Below are 10,824 nucleotides of genomic sequence, written 5' to 3'. Positions count from 1 at the left end.
GATAGCCTGAGGCTCCCGAGTCACCTAGAAGTCCCTTCTGGAGGGAGAGAAACCACATGGAAACCAGTTTCTGTCCCTGAACGTTTTAGGGATGATCCTGCTACTGATATGAAACAGACAAGCCCAGAAACAGAGGGGATTCCACAGCTCTGGGCTGCCGGGCCCTGTGACATAAGGCAGACAGGGATTGGGGCCTGGCCGTGTGCATCCTGGGCAAAACAGCAAGCGCCAGGCTGGGAGTCCACACGCCTCTCTGTTGCCAGTGCCCTGTGTGACTTTGGGCAAGTCCTTTCCCTACCCTGGGCCTCAGTTTCCTCATCTGCAAAGTGAGAGTGTTGAATCAGAAACTCTCCAAGCTAGTCTCGGCTTTAGCTTCCTATGTTTATGAGAATTTCTTGGGAGGCCTGGGGACCTGGGACAGGGCATAAGGATGGCTTCTGAGCGGGAACAAGGATTCCTGCACCCTGGAGAGCAGAAGGTCGGAGGATAGGCCACATTTGGCAGCACTCTGGTGGCATGTCAAACACCTGGGGAACAGTTTTATTAGCTGATGGTTCTTAGAGTCCCATAGAAAGCAGTGGAGAAAATCAACCTTGAGAATATTATGTGGAAAATATTCTAGCTCTTCTGATTTTTTAACAGTGTAGAGTTCTGATTTGCCCCTGGCATGAGAACTTCCTGCTCTGGCAGCCTGAGGGCCCCTGACTCTGTCCTGCACCCTGGTGCCCCGTCCCCAGGCACGGAGGGTTTGTGCTGCCTTCTGGCATCTCTGTAATGGCATTCGTCCCTCCCCTGGGGCCGAGCCGTCCTGTAGCTCCTTCAGGGCTTAGCTCCAGAACCACCATCTGACCTCCCCTCAGGGGCCTGCTGGGCTTGACATTACAACACGCAGCACGATGCAAGGCACGAAGGTGCTGTTTGCTGAATTCAGAGTCCCGACTCTCCCAGACAGTTATCTTCGTTATCTTCACTCTCATTTTACAGTAAATGAAACTAGGGCTCAGTTCTAACAGCTAGTGAGTGGTAAAGCCTAGACGTGAAACCAGATCTGTCTGTGAGGCTGGACTCTAGCCAGAGAAGGCAGGTGGATGCTTAAAATAGTCAACTTAAAAAGTTATCAAGTAATAATAGAAAAATGTTTAAAGTATTCTGATGGATATAAAATAAAATTAAACATCATAAAAAAATCAACCATTCCTCCTACACACACTCCTTCTTCCAGACTTATTTCTTCCAGAGATAGTCTATGCACACGAAAGCATACATTTGTACATATTGCTATCTTTTCTTTCACAAAAATATGTTATTGAGCACATTGTTCTGTAACGCATTTTTCATTCCCTTATTAATATGCTGTTCCTTTCTCTCCTTGTTAGTACACAGAGATCTTATTCTTTTGCAGTTGGTGCGGGGGGAAGTTTTTCAATTAAAAATTCAATTTACAAAAAATAAAAATAAAAAATAAATAAAAAAAAATTCAATTTCCTGAATATTTACAAGTTGTATGTAAGGCTATTCAAATGATCTATTTCATGTTGGGTGAGTTGTGGCAGTCTGTGTTTTTCAATGAATTTGTTTATTTCCTCTAATCTGTGAAGTTTGTGTGAGTAAAGTTGTTCACAGTATTTCCTTACTGCGCTTTTGATGTCTGTAGGGTCTGTAGTAACATTCCATATTTTATTCCGGGTGTTGGTACCTTACGTCTTTCTTTCTTTATAAGTCTTACTAGAGATTCATTAATTTTACTGATTTTTTTTCCCCAAACCTTATGCTTTGTTTCATTTTTTCCTATTCTTTTTCTGTTTTCCATTTCACTCACTTCTGTTCTCTATTATTTCCTTCTGCTTGTTTTGGATTTATTTTGCTCTTGTTTTTCTAGGTTCTTGAGATGGAAACTTAGATTACTGGTTTGAGACTAAATATATGTATTTAGTGGTATAAATTTCCTTCTCAGTACTGCTTTGGCTGTGTTCCCAAATATTTGATATGTATGTTGTATTTTCATTTTCATTCCATTCAATTTATTTTTAAAAATTTCTCTTGAGCCTTTCTCTTTGATCCATGGATTATTTAGAAGGGTTGCTGAATTTTCAAGTGTTTGGTGTTTTCTCTGTTATCTTTCTGTTATTAAATTCTAGTTTGATTCCATTGTGGCGGGAGAACACACTCTGTAATTTAAATTCTTTTAAATTTGTTGATTTTTTTATGGCCCATAATATGGTCTATCATGATATAAATTCCATGGGATTTAAAAGAATGTGTATTCTGTTATTATTGGGTAGAGTGTTTTATAAATGTCTCATATCCTGTTGGTTGATGGTATGGTTGAGTTCTTCTACATTTTTGCTGGTCTTCTGTCTAGTTGCTCTTTTAATTGTTCAGAGAAGCTTGCTGAAGAGTCCAAATGTAATTGTGGATGTGTCTATTTTTTCCTTTCAATTCAAATAGTTTTTGCTACACATGTTTTGGGGCTCTAATATACGTTTAGGACTATAAACATTTATATATGTTCTATATATGTTTGCATATACGTTTAGGACTGCTGTGTCTTCTGAGTGGATGAATCCTTATATCATTATGTAATATCTTTTTCGTTTCTGGTAGTTTTCTTTGCCCTAAAGTCTACTTTATCTAATAATAATATGGCCATTTGTGTTTTATTTTGATTAATGTTTGCTTTATATATTTTTCTAGCCTTTACTTGCAACCTGTTTATATCATTATATTTGAAGTGAGTTTCTTATATTAAACAGGTGGCACATAGTTATATCATCTACTCTGCCAATCTCTGTCTTGTAATTGATGTAGTAGATTATTTACACTTAATGTAATTATCTCACTGTTTTTCATTTTTCTGATTTCTTTTTACTGCTTTCTTACCCTGAACATTTTTTTTCAAATTTCATTTCAGTTTGTATATGGTTTTTTTTGAGTGTATTTCCTTGCATAGCTTTTTAAATAACATTAGATATTACATTATATATACATAGTTTATTAAACCTACTGATACTGTCATTTTACTAGTTTTGAGGTACATAGAAATCTTATCTCCTTTTATGCTTTTACCCTCTCCTGTTTATAATATATTAGTTATTCTTTCACACATATTTACAAGCATACCAGACAACATTAAAATTTTTGCTTCAATCATTAGGTGTAATTTAGAAAACTCAAGAGAAGAAAAATCTATTTTGCTTATTCCTATTTTTGCTTAGTGTCGCCTTCCTTCCTTCCTTCATGTTTCATGGTTCTTTCTTTTATAATTTCTTTTTAGTTTAGAAAACTTCCTGTAGCCATTCTTTTAGGGTAGGTTGTCTGGCTACAAATTCTCTTAGTTTTCCTTCATTTAAGAATATCATAATTTCCCCTTTATTCCTGAACAATATTTTCACTGGATGTAAGATTATGGGTTGACAGTTTTTTTCTTTCAGCATTTGAAAAATGTTGTGCCACTTCCTTCTTTACCATTTCTGATGAGAAATTCACTTTTATTCAAATTGTTTTCCCTCTCTAGGCAAGATGTTTCTGTCTGCTTTCAAGATTTTTTTTATTATATTCAGTTTTTAAAAACTTGACTATGACATGTCTTGGTGTGCATTTCTTTGGGTTTATATTGTTTGAAGTTTGCTTATCTTCTTGAATCTGTAGGTTTACATATTTTGCCAAATTTGAGATTTTTTTTCAGCCAGGTACTTTTTTTGACAGTACCATCTTTCTCCTCTTTTCCCAGATTCTAGTGACACTAATGTTTTGTTATAGTCCCATACATCCCTAAGGCTTTGTTAATTTTTTCCAGTTTATTTTTTGTTTGTTATGATTGAATAATTTCTATTGCTCTATCTTCCAGTTCACTGATTCTTTTTCCTGCCCCTTCCTTTCTGCTTATGAGCCCATTGGGTGTTTTACTTACTGTATTTTTCTGTTCTAAAATTTCCAATTTTTCTTCTTTGTAGCTTTTACTTCTTTACTAAATGTTTCTTTTTTTTCCATTAATTTCAGGCAAGTTTGTAACTACTCATTAAAGCATTTTTACGATGGCTGCTTTAAAATCCTTGTCAGATAATACTAACACCATCTATCACCTCAATTTTCCATCTGTTGGTTGTCATTTTTCATTCTGTTTGTTATCCTCCTAGTTCCTAGTAAGACAACTTATTCTTTATTGAAATTTTCACATTTTGCATGTTATGTAATGAGACTCTGGATCTTACATAAACTTTCTTTTTTAGCTCTTTTCCTCTGCATTGGTAGCTGGTAGTGAGAGTGTCTTCTTAATATTAGGTTGGAGTGGGATTTCAGTTACCCACAAAGTCTCCATTGATACCTAAGGAGGGTTACTTAAGTCTCCATTGATACCTAAGGAGAGTTACCTAAGTCTCCATTGATACCTAAGGAGAGTTACCTAAGTCTCCATTGATACCTAAGGTTCTTTCCACCCACAGCTGGGTGGAGGTGGAGTTCTGACTCCCCACTAGGTTTCCAGTGATACCTCTCTGAATGGCAAGTGTTAGGAGTGCCTTGTTACTGCATCCACTGTGGTCTCCATTGATCCCATTGAGGGGTGGGTGGCCTCATTACTACTGAGCAGAGGCACAAGATCTGCCTCTCACTAGGCCTCCTCTGATACCACCCCAGTGGGCAGGGAGGCTGTGAAGTGGCTTGCTGCTGCTGGCTGGGCAGTGGAAAGTCAGGTTCCCCTGCAGAGTGGAGTAGGAAAAGGGACTTGTTATTGAACTGCAAGGATGGAAAATCCATCTTCCAACTTGGCTTCTCTGATTCCCCATTATGCTGGTGAGCCCTGGGGAATGTCATTACAAACTCGTGAGAGTGGAATCTTAGGGTCTCTACACTGTGGGGGTGGAGCCACAGTTTTTTTCTACGGTTTTCGGTTAGGGTAGAATTGTTCTTTTCTAAAAGTTTTGTATGGTAGGGACCTAACAGAAGCAGAAGATACTAAGAAGAGGTGGCAAGAATACACAGAAGAACTATACAAAAAAGATCTTCATGACCCAGATAACCAGACAGTGTGATCACTCACCTAAAGCCAGACATCCTGGAATGCGAAGTCAAGTGGGCCTTAAGAAGCATCAATACAAACAAAGCTAGTGGAGGTGATGGAATTCCAGTTGAGCTATTTCAAATCCTAAATCCTAAAAGCACTTGTTAAAGTGCTGCACTCAATGTGCCAGCACATTTGGAAAACTCAGCAGTGGCCACAGGACTGGAAAAGGTCAGTTTTCATTCCAATCCCAAAGAAAGGCAATCCCAAAGAATGTTCAAACTATTGCACAATTGCACTCATCTCACATGCTTGCAAAATAATGCTCAAAATTCTCCAATCCAGGCTTCAATAGTAAATGAACTGTGAACTTCCAGATGTTCAAGCTGGTTTTAGAAAAGGCAGAGGAACCAGAGATCAAATTGCCAACATCCGTTGGATCATCCGAAAAGCAAGAGAGTTCCAGAAAAACATTTAATTTTGCTTAATTGACTACACCAAAACTTTTGACTGTGTGGATCAAAACAAACTATGGGAAATTCTGAAAGAGATTGGAATACCAGACAACCTTACCTGCCTCCTGAGAAATCTGTATGCAGGTCAAGAAGCAACAGTTAGAACTGGACAGGGAACAACAGACTGGTTCCAAATTGGGAAAGGAGTACATCAAGGCTGTATATTGTCACCCGGCTTATTTAACTTATATGAAGAGTACATCATGTGAAAAGCCAGGCTGAATGAAGCACAAGCTGGAATCAAGATTGCCAGGAGAAATACCAATAACCTCAGACATGCAGATGACACCACGCTTATGGCAGAAAGCAAAGAAGAACTAAAGAGCCTCTTGATGAAAGTGAAAGAGGAGAGTGACAAGTTGGCTTACAACTCAACATTCGTGCTCGCTTCGGCAGCACATATACTAAAATTGGAATGATACAGAGAAGATTAGCATGGCCCCTGCACAAGGATGATAAGCAAATTCGTGAAGCGTTCCATATTTTTAAAATTTTGATGATGAAAGCACGATAGTAATAAATTTTCATATACCAAAAAAAAAAAAACCTCAACATTCAAAAAACTAAGATCATGGCATCTGGTCCCATCACTTCATGGCAAGTAGATGGGACAGCAATGGAAACAGGGACAGACTTTATTTTGGGGGGTTCCAAAATCACTGCAGATGGTGACTGTAGCCATAAAATTTAAAAACTCTTGCTCCTTGAAAGAAAAGCTATGACCAACCTAGATAGCATATTAAAAAGCAGAGACATCACTTTGCCAACAAAGGTCCATCTAGTCAAAGCTATGGTTTTTCCAGTAGTCATGTGTGGATGTGAGAGTTGGACTATAAAGAAAGCTGAGCACTGAAGAATTGATGCTTTTGAACTGTAATGTTGGAGAAGACTCTTGAGAGTCCCTTGGACTGCAAGGAGATCCAATCAGTCCATCTTAAAGGAGATCAGTCCTGAATATTCATTGGAAGGACTGATACTGAAGCTGAACTCCAATGCTTTGGCCACCTGATGCAAAGAACCGACTCATCGGAAAAGACCCTGATGCTGGGAAAGACTGAAGGCTGGAGCAGAAGGGGACGATAGAGGATGAGATGGTTGGATGGCATCACTGACTCAATGAACTTGATTTTGATTACACTCTGGGAGTTGGTGATGGACAGGGATGCCTGGCGTGGGGCAGGTCATGGGGTTTCAAAGAGTTGGACACGATTGAGCGACTGAACTGAACTGAACTGAAAAGTTTTGTGTCTTGGTAGGGTTCTCCTTTACTGATTCTTTGGCTAGAGAACTCAGGCTTCTGTTGGGGGGATTTTTTCCTGTCTGTGCCCATTGGTGTTTCCAAGTCTGAGATATATGAAGCAAAAAGTAAACCCAGTGACTTCACCATCATGTTGTTTCTTGGGTCCTGAGGTTCTTAGTCAATCTGCCTTCTTCATCTTTTTGAGTCTGTACTTTAAAAATAAAATTAAATAAATGTCCAGGGGTTTTAGTTGGACTTAGGATGAGAAATAGGGGAAATGTCTGTCCCAACTTGCCACAAGTGGAAGTCCCTTCAGATAGCTTTCTTTCATAATGGCTCCAATGTTTCCTGTTAGATAAACAAATCCTCATTGATTGAACCTATTCCCTGTTGTTGGGCATTTATGTTGTTCCCAGTCTTTGTGTTATAGACAGTGCTGCAGTGAACATTATATATTTGCTTAATAGGTCTGTGTGGTAGGGGGCTTCCCAGGTGGCGCTAGTGGTAAAGAACCTGCCTGTCAATGCAGGAGATGTAAGAGTTGTGAGTTCAACCCCTGGGTCAGGAAGGTCCCCTGACCCACTCCAGTATTCTTACCTGGAGAATCCCATGGACAGAGGAGCCTGGTAGGCTACGGTCCATGGGGTCTCAAAGAGTCGGACACAACTGAAGTGACTTAGCGAGCACGCCTTGGTGTGAGCATAGAACAATTCCAGAATTTGTTGACTAAGCAGGTTGGACTTCACCTGGTGGGTTGGTTCTTAGGATAGACAATTTTGGTGGGGAAACACATGGAGGGACAGGACAAGAGGAATGGGGGAGGGCAAGTTGGACTGGGACCAACCAGAGGAAGCACATTGCCAGGCCCAGACCAAGCAGCCTGCCCCAATTTATGCCAATAGTGTAACCCAGGTCCCTGGAAATTTTTCACCTGGCCTTGGCCCAGCCTGGTCCTGCCCTCCTGGAGGTGCCACCCTCTAACTGCCATCTTTCGAGGGCTAATCCCTGAGGTCAGTTTGGGAGAATATGCAACCTTCTCTCCGCTAGTTGATCTTGCCCCGCAGGCATGGCCCTGATAAGGCTCAGGGTGCCTCCTCTGCTTGCTTCCTATTGTGACACCTGCGTGTCACCTATTGTGACCCCTGGCTACACCACGCAGTACAGAGCACACTTTCTATGCCTCATCTCAGGACATGACTGAGCGACTGAACTGAACTGAACCGAACAGGTGGGAAGGCAGGCTGGGCCAGGAGGAGCGTCTGGTCTAAGGCCACACAGCAGCGGGGAGGGGCAGATGTAAGATTCAGACCTGGGTGGTCTGGCTCTGAAGTCAGTGGAGGAACTTGGGATCCAAAGTGACCTTCTAGAACAGGCACGGTGGAAAAATGACCAGAAAGAGGGCTGCCCAGGTCTAGGCCTGTGAGGCAGAAGCCCTGAAGGAAGGACAGTGGGAGGAGGGGAGAGGTTGGAGCTTGCCCGCCTTGGTCACCTGCAAAGACTTGCATAGGACGATGGGGCTAGAAGGGATTCCTGGGGTCAGGAGGTGACTGGCAGGCCCCAAGGGGGCCCCTGTTGGACTATGTTATAGAACAAAGCCCTGTCAGATGACAATTTTGACCAATCCTCTCTTAACCAGGCGCCTGGAAAACTCTTGTTTATCATTAGAGGCAAGACTGCTTTTAGCGGCATAACAAAGGCAGACAAATAGAGACATACAGAGGCCCACAGAGACATGCACAGCCCCAGACACAGTCACCCACCCACACACACACACACCAGGCACATACACCCAGGCTGTCCGCTTGGACAAACACGCATACATGGAGACAGGGCCCCAGAACGTGAGCACAGACGTGCACGAACCACACACACCCACACGGCAGCATATGGAGCAACCCTGCCTTCCCCCATAGTTTCCAGGAGGCTCAGCGGGGGGTGCGAGTTCCACATCTGACTTTCCTTGTGTTCGTTAGACTCTCGGTGTAATTAAACGTTACATTGAATAATCCAGCGCGGGCTCCGGGATGGCAGAGGCGGCTGTGGCGGGCCTGGCGACAGGGGCCTGGAGGGCTGTCTCAGTGCCACCCTTCTCCTCCACGCTCCTCCTAGCCTAGGACCCCGGAGTGGGGGACCCCTTGGCCACAGGGCCACGTGGCCAGGCCTTGAACAAGGATGGGAGTGGGATGGTGGTCCTGGGTGTCCTTAGCTTAGGAGTCCCTTATCTTCCACTCTAGCGAGGTAGAATTCCCACCTGGTCTCAGGGGCAGAGGAAGGGTACCCGGACACTGGGGAGGCCCTCTGTCCAGCAGAATGGCCACCTTGCCCACTTCTCCTGGGGAGAGGAGGCAAGAAGGCCTTCCATTTCCTCCCTCTCTTTTCTTTTAAATGGGCTGTCGATGCCCCGGGCCTGCAAGGCAGGAGCCCAGTGTGGGGGCTGCAGACCACCTGCATGACAGTTAGTTGCCACCTGTGTGACTTGGTGTGAAGTTCCTCCCATCTGTGAGTTCAGTGTCCTCATGGGTAAAATAGGGGTCGTGGGAGGACTCACCTCGTGGGTTTGTTGGGGGATGAACCTGGCTCCTAAAGCAGTGCTCCTCAGACTTGCTAACAACCACACCTGGCCCAGCAGTTAAGCCACATGTGTGCATGTGGTTCTTTCCCACAAAGCTGATTTGGGTCATGCCTACTCATCTGCTGAAGGCGAGATTTTGGATCCAGTGTGGATGACATGGTGGCACCATCTTGGTCCCCGCTCTGAGCCTCGACTGCCTCATCTGTGGAATGGGGTTGACAGCTGTGGGACCCAGCAGGGTGGCAAGGATGGAGCGGGCTTCTGCGATGCAAAGAACCGGACAAACTGCTGGCTGCTGTGTCCACGGGCAGCTTGGCTTCCTCCCCTCCCCTCCTCTTGTTCAGATCTCCCTTCTGGAGCCGTAAGCCCCCACCTCTGCAGCCCTCGCCAGAGCACAGAGACGCGGCTGCCCCGCCCCCGGCTCAGAACCCAGCCAGTGCCCTCTGGGCAGGTTGCCTACTGGGTAGCAAGGACCTGGTGGTGTAGAGAAGCCCTGAGCCCCCGACCCAGGGCCCCAGCACCCAGGTGGTGCTGGGGTGTCCAGCGTGCTGTCCCAGGGCCAGACCTTTTCCAGTGAGGACTTTGAAACAAGTGCCAGCCCCTGGTGTGTGCCAGCTGGACCATGGGTGGGGTAGGCTGAGGATAAGCCATGAAGGAGGTGACGTGGCTGGAAAAGAACCCTCCGGCCAAATCCTCACTAGAAGCCGACTCCCGTCTGCCACCAATGGCCTGGCTCCCAGAGGCGGTGAGTCCGGGGTGCGGGCCGACTCCCTCGTGTCACACACGTGCACTGGGGCCCACTCGAGCCTCCGAATGTGTACTCACACTCACACTTGTGGGCAGGAGCCAAGACATGCTGGTAGCGTTTCCTGGACTCTCACGTGCAAACACAGATGGGCTCACCCGGGGGCACTATCACCTACATGTTTGCCCACGGAGACGCAGATAGATCTGAGCTCACTAGACACACACAACTGTGTGCACACGTTCAAGAGACACGCGTAGCACCCAGGGACCTCCCGCTGCCGAGACCCTTCCATGCTCTCGAGAGACATGCCACCGCGTCTCCCGTCTTATCTAATCTGCACAACCTTTCCATTGCCTTTGTTTTACAGGGGACTCAGGCTGAGTGCACTTTCCAAAGCCACATAGCCCCCAGTGACAGTCCGGCTGGGTGGGATCTCAGGTCCTGGCCCTCAGTCCAGGGCTATAACATCTGTAGCTTCTCCACCGGCCTTCCTCCTTCTGTGGCTAGGCCATAGGAATGGCTGGAGAACGGGGTGCCTGAGCCTTTCAAAGGATGCTTCAAAGATGGAGCGCGCCCTTGGTGCCTCTCCTGTCACCTGGCGACTCTGAGCTGTGCTGCGGCAGCCTGTGAATAGTCAGGACCTCACAGAGACTCTTCTCCGTTTCTTCCCCTGCTCCTGGTTTTGTGCTAAGTCTCAAGTGAAACTGATCTTTTTTTTTTTCTAAGGAGAGGGAAATCTGTCTTTTGTTC

The 10,824-nt window shown here is 44.8% G+C and overlaps 1 non-coding gene across 1 annotated transcript; it reads left to right on the top strand.

Moving 5' to 3' along the window:
• Positions 1-5,894: 5,894 nt before the first annotated feature.
• LOC133055397 (U6 spliceosomal RNA) lies at positions 5,895-6,001 on the top strand. The gene has a single exon (XR_009692672.1). It is a non-coding gene; the product is annotated as a U6 spliceosomal RNA (small nuclear RNA).
• Positions 6,002-10,824: the final 4,823 nt, after the last annotated feature.

This window comes from Dama dama, chromosome 4, assembly GCF_033118175.1.
Source record: "Dama dama isolate Ldn47 chromosome 4, ASM3311817v1, whole genome shotgun sequence".
Taxonomy (NCBI): domain Eukaryota; kingdom Metazoa; phylum Chordata; class Mammalia; order Artiodactyla; family Cervidae; genus Dama; species Dama dama.
The sequence above is the reverse complement of the archived record's forward strand: the minus strand, read 5'-3'. Positions and strand labels throughout refer to the sequence as shown.